Source organism: Zonotrichia albicollis, chromosome 25, assembly GCF_047830755.1.
Source record: "Zonotrichia albicollis isolate bZonAlb1 chromosome 25, bZonAlb1.hap1, whole genome shotgun sequence".
NCBI classification, from domain to species: Eukaryota; Metazoa; Chordata; class Aves; order Passeriformes; family Passerellidae; genus Zonotrichia; species Zonotrichia albicollis.
Genome location: NC_133843.1, coordinates 1,467,463 through 1,489,657, shown reverse-complemented (window position 1 = coordinate 1,489,657; position 22,195 = coordinate 1,467,463). Strand labels below are relative to the sequence as shown.

The following is a 22,195-nucleotide window of genomic DNA, read 5'->3' as shown; positions in this document are numbered from 1 at the left end:
AACAAAGACAAAGCATACTATGGCATTAAATGCAAGGAGAAAAAAGGAAGATTGGAGTTACAGAGGGGCAGCAGGTGAAGGAGGAAGCTTTTCAGACAATGATCAGTGGTGAAACAGTGAGCAATAGCATGTCAGAATAGGGATTTCTCATGGGAAATACAATATTAGGATGGAAAGCTTGAAAAGCATCAAATCTAAAAGAATTTCAGCCTTTTCAGTATCTGAGGATCATATAATTTTAGGATTTTCAAATGAAAAAAAATATTTTTCTCAAGAATAACATTTGTGCTAGGAAAAAAATATTGAAAAGCCCGTTGTTTCCATTAGGATCCCCCAAATCCATGTCTTATCAGGGACAGCACTATGCTGAACTTCTCCAATGGGATCCCAGCTTTGATCTTGCAGCAGTTCTCACAGGGCCTTTATTGTAGTCCCAAACGCCTCTCGGGAGGAAGGGAAACATTATAATTCTCCCCTAATAAGTGAGATAACAGGCTTCTGGGAGGGTACAGCCCAAATTTTCTAAAGCATGGCTGGTGACTCCACACCCACTTGGCACGTTTAGATGAGTGCTCCCAGCGTGACAGGAGACCAGAGCCATCAGATCAGCCTGTAAGGAACAGACACGCTACATCTGAATCCTATTGAAAAATAATAAAAAGGTAATGACTTTGTCATTACTGGACATGGGTTTGTCTGTTGGCGAGGGGGGAGGAAGGGGAGGTTTTCTGCATTCAGGCCATAAATAATGTTTCCCATTATCCTGTGCAGTTCTCCCGCATTCCTCACACAGCCCTTGGTTTGCCTCCATCTCAGTGGGGCAGTGAGGAACTCCCACAGCATCCTGCCAGGCTGGGAAAGGGTGGCAATAAAATAAAATAAATAAAATAAAATAAAAAAAACTTGTGTCTGTGTCCCAGGGCCAATATTCACTTGGAGACACTCAAAATTTCACATCTCAGTTCAGCAGGTGAGGTTTGCTGGTGAAATACTGAAGGGAGGGACCTCAAGAACTGCTGTGACTTGGGACCTATCAGGAAAATTGCAGCATTTAAAGTAAAGGTGTGTTTTTAAGTCAATAGCCCAAAATGTAGATGCCTACAAGGATATTTTTAAAACTGCCTTTATATAACTAGCTTGATATAATTAAGAACTGATTTAAGCTCAAACAAAATAACTCCATCTTGCACCCAAATTGAAGTCCCCACACTGAGAATTGCATCTGCTGAACTAAATTAGTCAGAATATCAGGGCAACTTTATGCTGTAAAGAGACAGAGCTGTGGAGGATATTCCAGTTCTGTGTCCAGCTCTGCCACTGATTCACTGTGTCCCTAGGCAAGACTCTTAGGTTTTCCATCTATAAAGTGTAATAAAATCTATGTAGGTACCAGGTGATGTAGTGCCTAATTAATTAGTAAATTAATATAATGAACTTGAAGGTCTGTATCAGCACAAATGAATTGTTAATATAAATTTTTATTATTTATTGCTATTTAGTTGATTATTTTCTAACACAGACAATTACAAACATACGTCACACTTGAATTCCAGTTTTATTATTGTTGTTGATTATTTATTATTGTTTCCTCCTGTATTTATTTGTTACCTTTACTAGTCTCTCTTAGGACCAAGCCCTAAACCAGTGAATGTTACTCAGACATGGAATAGTGAAGTCACTGGGAAATTTTGGGGCAGAACTGGGGTTAAATGCAGGATGTTTCTTGTTAAGTGTCAAGTCTTTTGCTTGAAGCTTCATATATATTTGAGGCAAATAAAACAGGTAAGGACAAATTCTGAGCAGAGTAAATTCTTCTATACACTCATTTATACCAACCAAAAGTCAGTGTCAGTCTGTAGACCTTTAATTAGGTCCACAAGGTTTCAATATTTATATAACATACTTGCATACTGATATTAATCATATGTATTTCTAAGCAAAGATGTTTCAAAATGCAGAGCCTGATCCTCTTCAATATAAATAATTCTTGCCCCAGTAGTGCCAGTGTGAAGCAATGCCTTCTCTGCACAGAGGATTGGGAGCAGGGCACAATGGGGATCGCACCAATTTCTTCTTCTGAAATGGGCACATCCAAAGAAATAGCTGCCTGTGACAAAAAGGCACTTGACAAAAATGACCACATGATACTCCTTGATTACTTGTGCCACTCCAATGATAAAATATGGAAATGGATAATATTGCACTTGCAACTGAAAAAATGCCTCCTCCTCCTCCTCTGCAATTACTTTTAATTTTCCATTATGAAACTAAGTAAATACACAGGCTTTTTATAGTGCATGTCTGAGTGATTTCTTCATTCTTCCAGTGAGTTGTGAAGCAGGATCAGAGGTCCTGGACAGCACCCTGCTCTGTGCTGGGTTTGGAAAATGTCACTCCTGACGCCTTATGGCTCTTGGGTAGTCAGTCCACACGGGATATGAGTGACTGAGCCAGTCCAGTTTGGTAGTTTGGTGAGTCTAGACCTCATCCAGCTCCTCATTTGCTAGAGATCAAGTGCTTCTTTGAGGAGTTAATGTGGATGTAGGCCTATGGAGAGCATGTCACCTGCTCGGAGTGGGTGGAACGAGGCATCTCAGCCTGAGCATTGCCGTGAGCCTCAGAGCCATGGGAGCTCCTTTGCATTCCCTCCTCTGCCCTTCTGCTGAAAGCAGGGTGACCTGAGGACAAAGTTGGAACCCTCAGCATGATTTCTCTGCTTAGGGCATTTTAATCCATGCCCTTCTCATGTTGTTTTAGCATCATTTTTCTTGTCTGAGTAATTTTTTAAGGGTTTGTCATTTTCTCAGGCTGCACTTGCACAGCATAGCCAGATGGAGTGTTCTGGGGTATGTGCTGGGTGTGAATAAAATACATTAACCTCTACTCTGCAGAAAAGACACAGCCTGTATGCTTGACCCTGTCATCAGTCTGCATGTTGTGCTCACCTCTGTGCTGAATGACTTGTATCACCTCCCCATGCTCACATCTCGCTGCTGCCCAGCAGCTCTCTATTGAAGGGGATTTGACAGGCACCGTGTCCTGCCTGCCTACACAGCTGCACCCACCCCACTCCACAGTGGAAATGAGGGCTCTGAGCAAAAGCTAAGCAACTTCTGTGAAGTTAGGCTTAAGAGAAATTTCTGGCTTTAACCAAGAGTTGTGGACAGCAGACGACCTAACAATGAGTTTGGATGCTATCATTGGTAATTGCTGAGTGATAAACAGCAAAAATGTGTCCTGCAACTTCAGTCCATCGAAATTCATTTGAAATATGTAGCTCAATAGAACCAATATCTTATGGGCACTAAGCTTGCAGTGTGCAGGATGTCCTCTCCCCAAGGACAGCAACCAATGGCATCACCACATGCTATGGCAGCTAAAGAAAGGCTGGGAAGAGATGAAACCTCTTTGGAGATGGAGGGGCGTGTGGAACCTGAGCTGCCAATGATCTCGTGCAACTGAACTGTTGTTAAATGCTCAGGCAAGCAGGAACTTCTGAAGATGGGAACCATAACTGTGTAATGGCTTACAGGTTTAGTGAATGCCAGCAAAGAAAACCATAAGAGGAAAGGAAATGAAAGTAATGTCCGAGATTCCTTTTGGATTTTTTTCCACTGTCATGTTGTATGCTTGAAACAGAGAAGAGCATAACTGAGAGACACTTTCCTTAGTGGGCTTTGGTTAAGGATCTTCAATCCCATGATCTGGTTCAAGTTGAATCCTGAGCAGTGGGCAAGGAACCCCCATGGGCAAGAACAAAACTGAATCTGTACTGAAGCATTCTGGCTCGCCAGATACATCTCAGTCAGCTTCTGTTTGAGGCTTATTGTTGAATTTTACATTACTGTTAAACCATACCATGGTCTTGCTGAGAAAGTAAATCGCATTTTGGAGGAAATGTGAATGAAATTGGGTGTTCAAAATTAGCAAAAGGCTTTTGAGATTGTCCTGCTGATGGCCATATTGCTCCACTGACGGGCATGTTGCTCCTTTCTTGGTCTGTGTTTCAGACCCACTTTTCTGACAGATGCAGATGCCAGCACTTTTGGTTTGGGGGCAGTATTGACACAAGAACACAAAGGACTTGTGAGGGTGGTGCCTTATTACAACACTAAATTAGCTGGAGAGAGATTACTGCACCACTTAAAAGGAACTCCCGCAATGGTTAAATCTATAGAACATTTTCATCCACTGTTCAACACGGAAGTAAAATTGCTTTGGGTTGATGACAGGAAGATGCTGCATAAATAGTTAAGTATGCATCATTTGCAATTTGCTAAATTATATTCTTTCTATCTAGAAGGGGCTGTGTAAGGTGTCATTACCTCCTGCTCTATCTGGCTGAGGAGCTGAGCACTCTGGGGCTGGCACAGTGAACATCACAGGGCTGGCTGGGCTCTGAGGGAGCTGTGGTGAGGAAGGACACACAAAGCTGTCAGAGGCACAGCTCAAACAGTGTGAGAGCCCCCCACCACACCCAGGGAGCACAGGCAGAAGAGGATCTGTGGTGATCAACAGCATCCCCTCAAAAACACTCGCCCAAGCGCTCCTCCTAACTAGGACAGCTCTACAGCTCTTCAAAATTAGGAAACTTCCAAACAGAAGGAAGACCATTCAGTCTGCGTTCAACACCCTAGATGAGAGAAATGCAAAAACATGAACAAGAGAAAATAGTAAGTAAATGCAATTAAAAGTAACTATGCAGGTTTAATTAAAGAGCCCTATTCTCCCAACCCTTCATTCTTCAGGGATGCCTCATAAGCAAGAATTCATAGCTTGGGACCTGCTCTCTTTTACTTTTGTAAGAAGAAGTTGGGACATTTACTTTCATAAGTACATGGGTTTTAACCTGGCAGTGTCTCTCAAGCATACCAAACTCAAGAAGCTTGCTGGTTGTATTTTCAGCAATTTATAAATACTTGCCACCGTTATTAGAACAGTTTCACGCAGTCGTATTGACTTTAATAATCCCCCTTTCATGTCTTTTTTCTTGCTTTCTTACTGTGAACAGGTGAAAATAAATAACTACAGAATGACAAATCCCAAACAATATGCAGATATACAAAAACTCAGATTTTGCAAAGACACTGGCACTATAAACATTATTTCCACAAAATATGTCTCTGCACTATAAGTTTGGCCTGGTTAGTAGAAGTCTAGTCTTTACAGGGACCTAAATATTTAACTCAATTGATGCATATTCCTAAACTTGACTGCTCAAAATTCATGAGTCAGACTCCACTCCTCCCTGAGCTGCCAAATCACAGGAATTTCACAAAAGCCATTAAAAATTTATTTCTTTGGAAGTTTCCTATTTGTTCGCTGGCTTCTGAGGCTTTTGACAGCACTAGGCCACATTTCCAAGTGTCCTTGTGTAAAGGCAAGTGCTAGAAACAAATCATTCCAGGAGCTTGGAATCAAAAGAGAACACCAAATACTGGAGGACTCACAATAAAAGCTCAAGACCTGGCAGTGGTCCCACACACGCTCATGTATGTGAGTCACTTTTACTCACATGAGTAGTCACATCAAAATCAGAGGAATTAGCCTATTATTATTAGTTATTATTATTTATGTGTGTAGCAATAGCACATAGGAGTTGTGGTTATGGAGCTGGGCCACGTTGTGCAAGGCACTGACAAATGCAGAGCAAAACCATGGTTTCTGCCCCAAAGAGCTGATGGTGTAAACACCAGACAAGAGGCAACAGGTGGAGACAGACACAGACAGGGAAGCGCATGGGAAGAGCAAGACGCTCCTGCAAGGGCTGCTGTGTGGGTGTGCTGATGCGGAGTTCCCTGCTGCCAATGAGCAAAATTATCCAGGAGTGTTCAGCTTTGCCTGGCTGTGGCCTGGAGCCCAAACCCTGCAAGCCCTACAGTGGAGGCAGATCCACCCCACAGTCTGGGCACCAGGCAGCTGTGCCTCCAAACCCCCGTGCCCAGTGCACGGTGCCAGCCAGCCCAGGCTGTCTTGGCTCCGGTAGAGGCAACCAGGGAATGACAGAAAAGATCTCTGTGGATGCTTCTGCGGAATCACCACCAGAAAATGTGCACATGCAACTGTAATGTATACTCACTGTCTCAGTGAAATGAAAGGTGGAGCTGGGGAAAGTAGTTTAACACAGAAATGTGATGCCTGCCTGTTGGAAATTCAGGTGTGTGAGAACTCTTGTCTCTGATCCTGCAAAGACATCTCCCAAAACCAGCCTAGTGTACAGCGCTGCTCACAGCTTGCACATTTGTTCCTTGGTATTTTTGCTAGGATCCAGACCTGCAAAAGTTAGTCCTGTGTACAACTGCCGGCAAAGCCAGTACAGCCAAACTGTGAAATACTACAGTTGTAGAACTGAGACAACTGTTAGTTCTAAACTTGAGTGAAATCCAGACAAAGAACATTAGCAAAAGAAAAATACTGAAGTTTAGAAGTTTGTAAAATAGCAACTGAATATCATGCCTACGAAAACCAGCAGGAGAATGAAGCGGTACACACAACCTAGTTATTTGTCATCTCCATGGAGTTTAGTGTCAGGGAACTAAGGTGAACGGGGTCAGCAGGCTGCAAAATAGAAAATTTTATAAAATTGACAGCGGTTCTCTGGGAAGGAGGACGGATGGGTAAGAGGAACCGCTGGTGCAGGAGCAGGGTAGGGGACAGGCAGCTGCGCGCGCGGGCAGGGAAATGGGGACACTTTCTCGCCTTTTCCCTTGCCAGGGGAGGGTGATCCAGTCCGTGTTTTGCAGGTGCCTCTCCCTTGACTGCCTGCCCTGCCTGCCTGGAGACCGAGTCCGCTCCGTGCCCGCTCCCTCCCGCCGCTCCCCCCTTCCCCACCCCGGGCGGGCCGGGGCGGGCGGCGGCGGGCTCCAGGCCGGGTTTTGCGCGACGCCCGCCCTCCTGTTAGAAATAGGAAAATTCAATAATCAAAGCAAAGGGGAGCGCGAGGAGGAAAAATCCGGGATCAGGGCAAGTTTGATGGCGCATGCGCGCTGCTGCCTCCATCCCAAACACACACACATTTCCCTTGACTTGGAAAGTCAACCAAAGCAGCCCCAAGTGCAGGTAAGCCCGTCCGCTCCCGCCCGGCCCCGGCCCCGCCGCCGGCAGCCCCGGGGCCGGGGCGCTGCGCGGGCGGGCGGCGCTGCCCGGCAGGTGGGCAGCGCTCCGCGCTCCGAGCCGGTTCCCGTGGGGCAGCGCCCACCTCCGCGGGCAGCGGGCAGCCTCGGCGGGCACCGGCCGACAGCGGGGGCAGCGGCGGCCGCCCGGCCCCGCCGGAGGAGGGAGGTGCCGTGGGGGGCCGGCGGCGGCGGCGGGGGGTAGCGCCGTGCCCGCTCGGCGGCGGAGCCGCGGCCGCGGCGGCGCCCGTCAATTTTCAAGACTTTGGCAGGAGCCCGGGCAGGGGACGGGGGAACACGTGCTCCCGCTCCGCGCCGAGGGCAGGTAACCGCAGCCCCGCCGCGCCGCACCACCCGGGGGTCCCGGCGAGGCGCTGAGAGGTGGGAGGGGAGAGGCGGCAGCAAAGTTGGGCGAGCGGCAGCTGGAGCGCTCCGCGGACAGGGCCGGGTGCGGCGGGGCGAGCGGCGCCGGGGAACTTTCTGCAAAGTGGCCGGGCCGGGGTCGGCAGCGCTTCTCCCGGTGCCCGCAGCGGCACGGCCGCGGCCCCCCCAGCAGGGTCGCGGTGGGCAGGGGCCGCGGCGGCCGGGAGCGCGGGTCGGGGCAGCCGGTGCCCGGCCCCCCGGGCGAAGCAGCAGGTTATTTTTACCCGGTGGTATTTGCAGAATGTGCAGCTGATTTGCCATCCGGAGCCAGGAAGTTTCCCCCTTCCGCCTCCTTCCCCTTTCCCCCTTTCTTTCCCCCGTGCGCGGCGGGGTAGTGGCGGGCGGGGGGGACGGCCGACCCGGGTGGCGGCGGGTGGGGGGCACGGGCCGGGACTCCCGGGGGAGCGGCTGCCCGCGCCGCAGGCTCTGGGCACGGGGAACAGGTGTCCGAGCCGTCACTCATGAGCCGGGCCGCTGGGGGGGCGCGGGGCGCGGACGGGGAAGGCGAGGAGCGGTGGCGTGCTGGGGCCCGAGCGGCGCCGGCCGCGGAGCGCCGGTCCCGGGGAGCAGAGGAGCGGCGAGGGGCGGCCGGGGCGCGGGGCAGAGGCGGGCTGGCCGCGGCCCGCAGCGGCGAGCGAGCTGTCAAGAAGCTCGGGCGGGCGCGGGACTGGCGCTGCCGCTCGCCTCGGGGCCGGCGCCGTGAGCGCCCGGCTGCGCGGCGGCAACTTGTGCGGCAAACTTTGAGGGGTGGGCTGCGGCCGGGGCCGCTCCGAATCACGGCAGGCTGGATCGATCGGCTCGAGCCCTGCTGCTCTTTCGGGTCGGAAAGGTGAAACTTCTCAGGAGCTGCACGTCCACCTTGTGTGTGCCCCCTCCTGTCCGCGCTGCACTGCACAGCGGGTCCTGGCAGCTCGCTCCCTGGAACAGTAGCTGTCTCTCCCCAAACTTCATTGATGAATTTATTTCCTCTATTGATTTGCTGACTGTCAGGCTGGTATAATTTCTTGCGAAGGTTTCGGACTTCTCATTTCAGAAGTCCTGCCTGCTTCCCATCTACCTTTTATCTGTGTGTCGCTGCCACCTTGTTAGCTACCCTAAAGGTGGCTTGGAAGAGTTTATGGGAGAATATTGTTGAACTTCAGTAATCAAGTTTCCAGATCTTATGCCTCCTGTTTAATTTATTAGACTAGTTATTTATTCTGTTGATGATAATCTGTTGCTGGTTTCTATGGAGATGTTAAACTGATCTCTTTCAGAAATCAAACTCCATATGCACTAAAACGTTTAAAGGAGCAGCGTCCCCTTTTGTTTTCAGACTTTGTACCTTTTCAGCGCTTTTACTGGGCTCCTGTATATTTTATATATTAAAGCCTGAAGTTGGAGCTTTGAGTAAGACAGAACTTATTATGGCTAACAGAAAGTCAGGGCTTTGATCCTTTTTTTTGCATCATCATTTAAAACAGATCATTTTTCCCCCCTCATCACACAAGATAGCAGAACCCTTTCAAGATCAAAGCGTCCAGCTAAAAACTATTGTTTAAAAAAAAAAAAACAGTAAAAGAGACAGTTAAATTAGGGGGATGTTTCCTTAATCTGCTTATTTTGTTCTAAAGATTTTTTTTTTTTAGCTTTGTCAACACAACAACAACAGAAACTTGTGGCAACTATATTGTTATTTTTATACCTTCCAAGTCTTTTTAAAGTTAAAATAAGTTCAAAGTCAAATATCTCCAAAGATAAAGTGCTTGTTAGGGTGTTTTTATTACTTGGTTTCTAAATGTGGAAGGTCAGAATCCAGAAAGCTACTGCATTAGAGAAGGTTTTAATAGTCTTTGTCTCATCTTAATGAGAGAGCAATCTAAAAAACATTTTCCCTGCAACGTTTATAAATTATTTCCAAGAAGTCTCTCTGCATATAACTCAGTTTTCATTATTTCTTAACTTGTCCATTGCATTATTACATGTGATTCAGTGTGATATCACTTTAGAACTGAAGTAATTGAGGTGAGAATTTTTTTTTTATGCTTAAAATTTGAGAAGTCCTGGTAAGCCGGTGTGTTGATCAGGTTGATGCACAGTGCACACCAGTTGTGGGGTCTTGCTCATCTTTTAGAGAAAAGTTAAAATATTTGCAAAAAATATACTACCAACACAATGCATGTTTAACACAGTACAAGAACCCCTTGTTGTACTTTCTTTTAGTGTATCTTCAAAATGTTTCCACTCCCTAAATGAGAGATATTTTTCTTCTTGGTGTCCTTCTATACTGATCCTAAAAATAAAAGAATAATCCTAGAGGAAATAGTGTATGTAACCCTTATAACTCATATATATTTGTGTGTGTATATACATTTATATTTCTCATATATATATACACATACATACATACATACATACACACACATATACGGAAAACATCAAGTGGTTTATGATCCGTCCATACTAGACTTAAATATTTTTTCCTTGTAAATTGTTTCCTATTTTTTTTTCTGTGTGTGTGTGTGTTTGTGTGGGTGATTTGATGTGTGGGAGATCATTTAAAATTTTTTGTAAGTATTCTGTTTATTTGTTTGATTTGAATTGCAAACAGAATTGACTCTGACAAGTAAAAAGAGGAGGGGGAAAAAAGGAAACACTATGGCTTTAAACTCAGGAGTTTGCATATTCTCCTTGTATCTTTCCCCTTTGCTAATTATTGTGTTGTTTTCAGAGCAAATATGTCATATCCATGGCGACCAGGCAGGTTTATTGTCTTTCAGAAGCAATAGCTCACATAAGTAATTAATGACTTCTTTTTTTTTCCTCTGGCTTAGGTTAAACAGATCATTCAAGGAAAGTCATATCTCTCTCTCTCCTTCTCTCTCTTTTTTTTTTAGCCCAGTGACATAAGAACATGAGTTAGAACAAGAAAATACTTTAACCAAGAAGTCAACAGCTTATTTTTCCTCATTTCTTTTTAAAAGATCTAAGTGTCAGCTTTCCACACACATGACATTGTCATTCTTGCAGTTTCAGAGCGAAGCCTTTGTAACAGGGAAAAGCCACTGAAATCTGGAGTTAAGTTGGTGTTGTGCAGCTGAGCAAAGTGTCTCTGGGTACATGTGGCGGGATGTTGTTCTTGCTTAAGGGTTTTGCTGTGTACTGGGATTAAAAACGTCTCCCTCACTTTCCCCCCCTCCCTCCAATTCTATCTGTATTAAAATCAGTGTTAAAATAAAGGTGTGTTTTTGTATCTTGCAGATTGTAATTCAAACAGTTTCCAGGAAAGAATTAGTAATTCATTTTTATATACAGCATATATACACACATGCTTGAGCTCCACCCAAAACAATCAAGCGAACTGGAAAAAAACCCTTATTTCCTTTTTCTTTTCAAGCCCAAGCAAACTTGCACAGTAACTTTCAAAAGCTTATTAAAAATAGCCCCCCATTTTTGCAAGGAGTTTGCTGCAGGTATAAATCTTGTTCTTTCCCTTTCCAACTATGTTTCTTCCTATTAAAGCTGAATTTGCTATCTGTCCAAGCCAGAGGCTGGTTATGCACTGTGATTTACTGAGGTGATGGTTGCCCCCTCCCACACTCCCCCCAGCACCTTCACCCCCGTTTTGTTTTTGCTAATTTCATTTTCAGAAGGATTTATACACAGTCCAGCTATATAAATTCCTTGGGAGATAAAAGCGACACACACTTCCATAAACAAAGGCTTTTACTTGCATCCTGTCTTCTTTTTTTTCTTAAAGTAAAAAGGAAAAAAACCCTAAAAACAAAACCCCAAGCCATCTGATTGAAGCAGGTATCATAAATGCATGCTGGTAATGATTCTGTATTCCACAATGCTGCTACTTTAACTTCTAAAATATGTTTCCTTTCTGGTTTGTAACATTAATCAAAGAGCCGCTTCCTTCCAAATTTCCACAGACTGGGGCTAATTAGAACCACTCGAATCATATTTTGTAAATTCCATGTGGATGTTACTTTAGGTTTCAAGATTGCGAGTGCTTCAGGTTTAGTCTGGCTAGGTACTCTTAAGGTTATTTTTATTAATGTTTCTGTCTCCCAAACCAATTCAGGGTTTCTCTCCATTTATCCCAAATAGATTTGTGGGTTCACACACAGGGGTTTGTCGGAAATAGACGTTACAAGTAGGAAAAAGAAAAGCCAAGAAGGAAGGAGATTTTGCAGTGTAGTTCCAAAGAGCAACAGAGAACCTCCTAAGTAACGTGAAGCTGAGGATTCAACAGACTTGATAATTGAGCCCTTAACCTTCTGATGTCTGTATCAGAAAAACAGAGTCTAGAGGAGGGAGACAAAGAATAAAAGCAAATACTGGTAGGAGGAAGCTGAGGAGATGACTGAAATACTGAGGTGCAGCTCAGGATACGTATAGATCAGTATTATGGTGTTTCCTTAGGCTCAGTTTTTCCCTCTGGTGAAATGTAGCTGGTTTAAAGGTGGCTTCGGGAGATCCTGATGTTTCCAGTGCAGCCGAGTCTGGCATTTCTGTGGTGTGTGCAGATGGAACTTGGAGAGACTTCTCTTGGAATTTGTGTTTATGTTTCCCTCTTTCCTTTTGTTTGTGAAAGACTCACTGGTGATTATTTTTTTTAATCTTTATGGGAAGTTAAATAGCTAGAAGTTGGAAGTTTTCAGGTTGTGATTACCAGGCTGTGCTATACGGATTTGAATCGAACCGCTTCGAACGTCCGACAGGGTGACTGTTTCCATGCTCTGGTGTAGCATTTCTCTCCCGTACATTTGTTGTACCTAAATAGGGTATCTAAGAATTAGGGGGCAGTTGGCTTGCACAGACATCTCAAAGTTAACTTGCTTTTGGTATACAAGACTGCAGCTTCAAAGAAAAGCAAGGGTGCATCATAAATTTTGCTAAAATTAATCAACCGTTTAAGAGCTCCACATTAACGAGGTCTTCCAGGCAAGCAGCTTTCTTTTCTTCTTCTTCTTTTTCATTCAAAGTCTGAGAGGTTTGAGGTAGAGGAGGGGGGAACATGAGTAGGAAGAGGAAAGGAATGGAATTTGAGGAGAAATAATAAAAATCAAAAAAGGCTGGATTTGTAGAATATAAATCCTCATGTGTCCTTGCTCCATATTGTCAGGGGGTTTTTTTTGGTTTTTCTTTTTTTTTTTTTCTTTTTTTTTTTTTTTTGGTCGGATTTGTCCTGTGTGCCTTTGACGGAAAAGGCACGTAGAGAGAGAGAGAGAGAGAGCGCGCGACAGAGGGGGAGAGAGAGACGTGTCACTGCTTTGGAGCTCATTATCATTCTTAATAAGTCTTAAGGAATAAAGAGGAGCATTGAGTGTAAATGCTGGGTAATCCTAACACTCCTCAAGGTGAGAGGAGTCTCGAGGACACAGAGAAAGAGAGTGAGGAGGAGGGGGCTACTGTGGGAGCAGGAGAGGAGATGTGGATGAAGGTGGTTTTTAGGGGAGGGGGCGCAGCTTGGCAGGGCTTGCGCCTCTGGGACACTTTGGATTCCTTCCACAGGCCTATGCTGGGGCAAGTTGTCTCCAAGTTTGCGTCCCAGAGATCTCTGGGGTTTGCACCCGAGCAGCCCAGCTGGGCCTTGGGGCTGGGTTGCTGGCCTGTGAAGGTGCCGTTGTGTGTGGGAGATGAGTTGGAGGGGAGCCGGCTGCCCACGCCGGGCCGGAGCCGTGAGGGGGCCCAGGCCGGGTGCCGGCTCTGCCGTGCCCGCTGTGCCGTGCCCGCTGTGCCGTGCCCGCTTCGCCGCCCGCTTCCTCGCCTCGGGGTCGCTTCTCAGTCGATGCACCCTGTCCTTTGCTCCTTTCCGCGTCGGTCTGCTTGGATGTCTCAACTCCTTCTCTTCGCCCGAATTTCCTGAAGCATCTCCCTGCGCGGCTCGGACACTAGGTGGCTTAAAGCACAGGCTCGGCTCCGCGCTGCTGGCAGCTGCCAGCGTTCATTCACTCTTTCTGGTGGGCTCCCTTATTCAGACTTCAGGCTGACAGCAAAACGTGGAGATGTCTTTGAGTCCGTTGTGGATTCAGATATCGCACGACCTCCTTGGCAGTGTGTTTGCAGGCGCGTTCGGGGATCTGAGCCCTTGGAGAAGGAAGAAAGAGGACATTGATGAAATTAAGTCAGAGGCTGGGCTTCTTGCTTTGATGATAAGGAGTCAGGAACCTGCTGGTATTGCTGAGTCCTTCCCTCTCCAGGCATATTTCACCATACCCATTCTAAAGGGTGTGTGCGTGTTCCTTTTGGAAAAAAAACATTTCAGGGTTGGCATCGCCCTTTTCACGGTGCTGATGTGTAATGGAAGATGCTGAGCTTTCAGTGATGCCCACTGGCCCTTCTTTCTGGTCTCCTATCTCAACTCCAGTTGCAGGCAGAAGGCATTGCTGTAATTGGGAATTTGCCTAATGCATCCAAAGCCTAAAGAAGGGGAGTGGAATAGCACTTGAATATTTTTTATCCCTCCTGCAATCTGTGTTGTCTCTCTGGTTCAGCCCTTAGCTTCCGGCTGAAGAAGGCGCTTTACCTTCTAAAAAAATTATTCAAAATACCTTGGAGCAGGTGGGAAGGAGTTTTGATCAGGTGGATGCTGAGTTTTGATCAGTTGGCAGAAGCCAAATGCAGCAAGGTGGAAGTCTTGCTAAGTGCTGATTTTTCTGGGTCCAGGTGCTTGGCATCAAGTTAAAGTATTACATTGGTAAATTATTAGGTATTCAGTTATTGTAATATTATTAAGTATTAAGTTATTAGTAATGGAACTGTGGAGCTTGCCTGTACTTGACAGAGAACTGCTAAGGAACTGTATTAGAACTGAATTCATCCTGGTTTCTCCAGTAATGTCCTTCCAGCATGCCTCAGCCCTGATCTGGAAGGAGCAGGAGGAAACTTGAATGCAGTTTTTGTGCATCATCTGTCCTTTGAACTCTTTCCTGAGACGGCTAATGAATTGTAGCAATGAGGCTCCATTCCTTGTACAGGGGTATCTGCCTGCAAGCCCTCTCACTCCCTCTGTGGATGAGGTGCCAGCTAATTGCTTCACGCGTGATCGAGCTGGTCTAGAATAGGACCTGGAGGTCCAAGAGTGTGTGCTCACAGGGTTAGCTAGCTCCAGAGCCATCCAGCTGCCGAGGCCTCGTGCGCAATAAGCGCTGTAGGAAAAGGCACAGCACAACTGTCAGTCCTTAGGGGCCTTTGGCTCCTTGCCTGCCGTGGCATTTTGGGGTGGTTTTCTCTCCAGAAGGTATCCTATTTTTGTTCTGCCACCAGTGATGCTGTTTTGAAACAACATCGGAAGCAACTCCCAGATTCTGAGCCATAGGGCTTGTCATTTCAATGACAATACAACAAGTCACCTCAGAGTTGGTCTCTGAGGCTGCTCCTGATCCTTTTGTGTGTGAAGTCAGCTGGCAAGGTTGGTCTCAGTGCTGGGAGGGCAGCACATTGTCACACACACCATCATCCATCAGACTCAGGAAGGAACGAGGTAGATGAACTCCACAGGTTTTTCACGGAGTTTTCTTGCTTTGAATGCTATCCTTTGAAAGAACTGGAAGACTTAGGAGAGAGAGTCCCTTGATGGTCTGTTTGGAACTGTGAAGAGGGGTCTTGTTTCAGCTGTCTATTAAAATGTGTTATGTAGTGACACTTGGGAGGGGCCTGAGGAACAAGTGCTAAGAGTGCGACCCAAGCATAAGTTTGACTGCTGGGCTTGGAGAATAGTTGACTGGAAAATGCACCCTAAAAGTACAAGATAGCTTGGTTCTGATCCCTGCTTGTATGTGAAGGTGGTGGTGGCAGCTGACTTTCACTTATGAGCCAGTTCTTTTCTTTCCTGGTTTTGCTTCTGCTTCCAGTAGCAAAAGAAATGGGAAATTTTATTCCTAAGCAGTATGAACTGCCAGCCCTACACCTTTCGCAGTGTGGATGGGCAGAGCTTTCTAAATAAGAAGATGTGAATGTAGCAGGCATAAATGCAAACTGAGCTGTGTGATCACAGCCTGTGGCCTCGAGGTTTCTCCCTCCTGCCCCACTCAGCCCGTCCTGGGCTGCACAGAATCACGCTTGGTGCGTGGAGCGAGATGAGGCTGGCAGAGCAGTTGGGAGGCTGGCACACAGCTCCCAGCCTGGCTGCCTCCCCACGGGCGCTGTGTCTGCAGAACATCCTCTCCAGAGGGCTGCTGGTGATGAGCCCCTCCCTGCAACACTGCCTCGGGCTGGTCCAACTTTATACCCGGGGAGCAGTGTCCTTTCGCACTAGTGAGCCAGCAGAATCTCTCCCAGGGGTTATTGTAACCTCTCAGCAGCGATTTGCAAACAGGCATTCGGAGATAAAGTCTTGCTGCCGAGCTCAGGGCCAGTAGGGCAGATAAGAAATGCGGCAGGTTTATGAAAGGGAAGGTGTATGAAATGCAGCCTGCATCTCCCATTTCACTGCACTATGCCAAAACACACAGTTTCTTATTTCAGTCACTGTGATCTTTCAAGGAGGTTAATTTCCATGACGAACTCTGGGCCACGTGCTTGGAGGATTTATCTAATTAGACTGACACTTTTCTTTTTTAAAAAAGAAAATTAAGCTGCACCTTGGAGGACTTAAGTATTTTAAACTGTGGGAGCAGCAGTAGGTAGTGTGATCTCTGCTCACAGAGCAGGGAGAGAGGAAATTTCCCCTTTTCCAGTCGTCTGTTTAAGACTTCACCAAAGGTCCCCGTTTACCTAATTTTCTTACTTGGTGGCTGGGTCCTAAAGAGTATTTTATCCTGCCTGAGTCCCTAAAGCCTTAGCTGGCTGTTTAACTCATGTTCTGGGCTGTTACGTATTCAGGATGGAGCAGAGGGTGAAGGAGAGACCTACTTATGCTCCTTAGCCATGTCCTAGAAAAGCTGCATCCTGCCAGGACAGTGAATGGTGTGCCTGCAGCCATGTAACCACTGAGGTAGGTATGCGTCCCTCACACACCTCACGCTGCTGAATGAGTGTGCTGTGGGAGCTGCCGTGACTGTCCTTGTCATGTCTGTGGTCACAAAGAATAGTGAGTCCCAGGAGAGCCCCCTGTCCCTTCATGCAGCCTTGCTGCAGTCAGATCATGTTTGGACTTCTGCTAAAAATGCCTTTCAGACCAGAACAGGGACCGGGACCGTGCTGTAATGAAAATAGAGGATCTCAGGTTAAGGCAGTTCCATGCAGGCAAGCCCTGTGCTTCCCTGGGACTGGGTATCCTTCACACCTGCAGGCACAGTGGATGATGCTGGTTTTGTTCCCATCAGAGGGCTCCTGGAGTCCCACTCACACTCTCTGCCTGCTCCTTTCCCATTATTTGGCAGCTCCGTGTGTTCCTATGTTTGAATCCAGGTTCAGATCACTTCAGGTCGGGTACTGCTCCAGCTGTTTTTCCTGGTAAAGGAGATGGAAGGAACATTTTCTCAGGGCACCATATTTGCTGCACTAAACTCTGACAACTCAGACCACGTTGTCTTGCAGTCCAGGCTGGAACAGAGCAGCATCTGTGGAGAGGAAAGTGTCCATGCAAAAGGGGCAGCATAAGAGCAGCTGTGTGACCTCTGGTGATGATACACTGAGTCCTGTGGAGCTGTTCATGGTGCAAGACTCTGCACAGACTGAGAAAAATACAGCAGCCTCATCCAAGGAGATGGTCACTGGGCATTCCGCACTCCCCAGCTGATACACGGAGCAATCTGTAGTGGATTGAACTTGAGATTTAATTTTAATTTGTGTTTTGTGACTAAAGGAACAAAAATAGATATTTCCTTTCCTCCCCCCCCACTCCCCCACCGCCACCTAAGCAAAAGAAAAAGAGAAAGAAAAATAATAGAAGCTACCAGGCACTCAGAGGGCTAACCAATAGGATCTCTGTTGGCTGGGGAGCAATCGTTCTGGCTTGGTCAGCCATCCCTAACAAGTTACGGGTTGTATAAACTCCCAGCTTACAGCTGTAAATTTACTCAATTTTGAATACAGCCACAAGCTGGCTCAGCAGGATCTGAAACTCTCTGCTCCAGTAGTCCTGCTATGCTCGAAATTCACATTTGGGGGGCCCCTGCTTTAGACACATGGAACTGTGGAGGGCCAGGTTGTTGGTTGCAGCTCCAGATTGAAAGGAATCTCCCCAATATAAACCATGGTGTTAATTTATCCTTCCCTGGCATTTTGCTTCCTCGCCTTGGGTGAATGCTTCCTGATCTCCATAGCTGCAGGTCCACTGCCCCTGTGCCTTTTCTGTTCCTCACCTTGAGATGGGGAGCTTGGTCCAAGATAGATTCCCTTGCAGAGTGTTTGCCCAGAGCAGCAGTGCCATCTCTGTTGGATGCTGCAGTAGGTGGGCAGGATTGGGTCCATACACAGTCCTGGGCCCTTCCTGCAGTGTCTGCTCAGTCAGTGGGTGTTTGCTTGAGGGACTGAGAGTGAAAGGAGAGCTCTGACTTCAGGGTTTTTTGCTGCAGAAGTGGCTGATCTCTCTGAACATCTGTAGTATTGCAACATTGGGTACTCCTAGATAGCTGAACTTTTGGCTTCTATTTGAGGCACTGAATGCTGCCACAAACAGCAGCGTGTTTTTTATATTGAAAGAGAATTTGGCCCAGTCGCACAGTTAACTTTGGCTACCTCGTACATGTTCAGAAATTGGACAGTTTATAGCAGTGTAGAGAAAGAGGGACATATGCACCTGAGGCCACGTGTCCTCTTACTGCTGACTACATTTCCTCATGTTTCTAATGGGGAAGCATTTTGTTTTGGAATGAGACATCAAGTATTGTCATGCTACTCTCACTGACACCTTGGTCTTGAGCAAGTGAAGTGATATTTTCTGTTGCCTGGAATGATCTTGGAATGTAGAGATGGCTTGAGGGATGACCAACCCCAGCCCTCCTCAACATGCATCTGGCAGCCTGTGCCCTGGGTGCTGCCTGCCTCTGAACCAGCTCGTGTCCATCTTCAATGCAGCACAATGGTGAGGGCAGAGTTTATGGGGATAGTGTGGCTCCAAACACAGCAAGTGCTCCCTCCTGAATTTAGCTCCCTACAAATAAATGACAAGGAGTGGTTGCAAATAAAAGATCCGGGAGAGGTTTCCTCTCCTGTCTTCCTTGTCTCCCCCGTGGAGCTGTGCTGGCTCTGCCTCTGGCCCCCGAAGGGTTAAGGTGACTCATGCCCCTCTCACCAGATATGCTGGCAGGAACATTCATCCCAGCCACTAATTGGTGGTGTTTGCTCTGCACTTTCTCGCTCTGGTTTTGATGAAAACATTTAACCAGGAGCTTAGTGTGCAGAGGCTCCCAGCTGACAGCACTGGGCTGGCTTTACCAAGCTGTCCTTGCTGTGTGTAAATCCAGCAGCCGGGTTTAGAGCACAAACATGCCTAGCATCACAGTTCCTGGCCCCTTGGTTCCACTCTGCAGAATGTTCTTTCCTGTGGGAACCTTTGGGTTCCAGACCCATATCTGCTTTAGTCTGCAGGTGCCTTTCTGTACCTGGACAGCTGCTGGCATTGGGAGCCAGTTGAGAGCCTTGGGACGAGGCTGCAGAGGTGGGAAGAGAGGTCCTGATGGGTTCCATAGGGCCTGGTCTCGCCTGAGAGCAGGGGTACAACTCGGTGGAGCTTGGGAGATCTGTTCCCAAGCCCATCTGGCTGCAATCCTGGGGGATTCTTCCCCAGACAACAGGCTCTGACAGGCCCTGTGCCCCAGAGTAATGAAGGTACTGGTTCTATACGTGAAGATGACCTAACCATTCTTTCCTATGTCACTTGGAAGCTTCTGCAGGACTTCCCCAACACAGTCTTGCATTCAGGTAATAATAACAACCTGCTCATCTATAGGTTCTTCTAAGGAGTTTCATGTAAAGAAGTCTGAGGTGGTTTTAATTTTTGCCATGCAAGTGATAAAGAAGTTGCCATGTCCTTATGGAGTTAGTCTTGAGAGTGGACATGTCCAAGCTCCTCAGTTTCTGCATCACAGAACCTGTAGGCAGCTGCAGAAACTGAAACATTCCCCAGGGGAGATGCCAGTTTTTCTGTGCCGCTGCTGGAAAATGCATTCAAATTTCTGCCCAAACAGGAGGTTGTGACATGCAAGAAATTCATCCGACCCATCAGGGCTGCCATTGCTCTGATATTTCTTTACTTTGCTCTCCTTATCTCTGGTGATCTTACCCTACGAACAACAAAACAAATCCAGATGGGAAAATTTATAAACCAGAAAATCTGGATTCCCTGTTCCTGGAAAAGCACGATCCCTGTTCTCAGGCGCCTCCGTGTGTCATGGGGTCTGCCATGAAGAGATGCCAGAGCTGTTGCAAGAGGCCAGGCCCGTGTCTGCCTTAAGGAAACTGAGCAGCAATGTAATGCCCTGCATGAGTGTGGGTTTCCAAAGGAGACGTGCTGCTCTGGGGAAGCAGGATTTGCCCTCGTGAGAGTTGTTCCACAAAGGCATTTGTTCTCTTCCTGTCCATTTCAAGACCTTGCTCACATCACGCTGAACTGATTATGTCTATTGAGGGAAATTTTCTGCCTCTTCCCTGTCCCTGACTATTGATAGTCTGGAACTAAATACATATGTCTCATTAAACACAAGAAGAGCCATGCCAGGCCAGCGCTGCACAACGTGCTGCCTGTTATCAGCCTGGAGAAAGGGAGCAAACAGGTGTAGGATAACAGTGCAACTGAGAGAGACCAAAGTGCATCATAAAATAAACAAACTGCCAGTGCTCCAGATCCCCCAAATACACCATGCAGTTCCAAGGGTCTGCAGTGTGCTTTAGAACATGCTCTGAGCAAGTACCCGCTTGGGGCATCATTTACTCTGCAGCCAGAAAGGGGTTGGTAATTTTCTGCATTGTAGGGGTGTCTGGAAGGAAGCCCTGTGTCCCTTCTGTTGTGCTTGGGGCCACAGGAGCACGGGGAGCTCCCTGCCTCCAGAGCTCACAGAGCCACTTACAAGATTGACCAGCTGTGGGTCCCACTTGGATCATGAAATCAGAAAAAGGAGGCCTGGGTGAAGTACTAAAGAAGGCATCTGTGCCTTCCCTTACCACAAGTAAAGGCTGTAGCTTTTTACTATGACCTTCACAACCTTTACTGTTCTCAGGGAAGAGCCCAATCTCTGTGGTGTGATAGACTTTCCTCCTAAGATCTCTTAGGTGAGGATATTTGTGCCAGGATTTTATTTCATTTCCTTGCACCTCTTGGTGCTATGTGAATCTCCTGCTGTCCCTTTGGGGCTGGCAGAGCTTGCAGTGGTGCTGCTGGTATTTTTCGTTGCATTCAGTGAAGCAGTGGCTTGGCTTGCTGCACCCCAGCAGCAGCCAGGGCTTTAGTGACTCAGCCCTTGGAATTATGCTTACCCAACAATACCTTTTGTCCTTTGCCCAAAACTTCTGGCCAAGAAAAAGGGAAAAAGGAGGAGGGAGAAAAGAAAGAAAAGATAAAATTCTGCATGTAGTTGTCCTTTCATCACAGGTGGTGCCAGTTGGTTTTTGCTTTATTTGTACAGGGTGGGGAAAAGAGAAAAAGAAAACAAGGTGGAACTCAGACAAGGCCCAGGAAATGTTTGAACCTGACAACAAACTTCCTTTGTTCAGGGGAGCAGGGGAAAAAGAACAGAAAAAAGGGACAGAAGACCAGTTGAAACCAACCTTAGCCCTGTGCTTTTGGGCAGGTTTCTTTTTCCTACTCTTTATTGTTTGGGGTCTTTTGTATTGCTTGGTGTCTTGTGATAATTTTGTTTGCACAAGGGCTTTTGTGTGCTGCCTTCTAGAAGGTGGACAGATGAAAGGTTTCCTGGGGACACATTTGTTATTTGGATGGGGAGGATTTGTCAGTTGTTCTATCATTTATCTATCGTTATCTATCATTTATTCATGCTTTGCATGATCCTTCTCCTCCAGCCATGAAGATCAAGATGGCTAGAGGGAAAGCATGAAGGACCATACTTCTCAGGAGGAGAGACAGATGAGCAATTTAGGGGCTGGGCAGACAAATCCTGATTGAAATGCAGAAACCAGAGGGTTTTGTTGAGGAGAAAGTGAAGAGAACCATGAGGGCAGCTGTTAGGAGACCCCTGTTATCTCATTTGGGTATCATGAAACATTCTGTCAAAATGAGTGAGCAAAGTTGTGGGTATCACCTGTATTGCAGATGCTGGCCATGCTCTTCAAAGAAAGATTAAATATTTTGACGTGGCTTAAAGTGTGGAGGTGTCCAACTTCCAGTATACAAAAAAGGAAGACGGAGGAGCCAAGAATGAAGGTCTCTGTCTGGAGCTGGACTGATGTGGGAACTTTCCTGCAGTGTCCCGTGGAAGTCTTTCTATTTTGATAACGGCCAAATCACTGCCGTGCCTGCTATGTTAAAGCATCAAGAAATGCTGTCAATTAAAAACTTGCCCTGATGCTGGGGAAATGGATTCCCTGAATTGTATTGCTAGGAATATGGGCCTTTCTTTCCAGTGCAGGTTCCCTCTGACTTTGATCACACAGCCCTGGAGCTGCTCTTTTCCTGACTTTACCTCTAAGCCTGGGCTGCAGGACACAATCCCAGTTAACTCGAGAGCAGAATCTGAATTCAGTGAGCCCGAGGTGAAAGCTGGAATACTTCCACTACAAAATAGGCTATTTCAGTTTCACACCGAGAGCAGCTGCATTCTGACTTTGGT

At 46.9% G+C, this 22,195-nt stretch overlaps 1 protein-coding gene across 13 annotated transcripts in view; it reads left to right on the top strand.

The window, feature by feature from the left end:
* The first annotated feature begins 6,818 nt into the window (after positions 1-6,818).
* CASZ1 (castor zinc finger 1) overlaps positions 6,819-22,195 on the top strand; it is a 186,115-nt gene continuing 170,738 nt past the window's right edge. For 8 of the 13 annotated variants that reach the window (XM_074558341.1, XM_074558335.1, XM_074558338.1 and 5 more), the window contains exon 1: positions 6,819-7,059. The gene's annotated coding sequence lies outside the window, so the exon portion shown is untranslated. Of the gene's footprint in view, positions 7,060-7,124; positions 7,438-22,195 lie in introns of those variants that run through there. The other 5 variants (XM_074558336.1, XM_074558334.1, XM_074558331.1 and 2 more) reach the window with 3 other exon arrangements.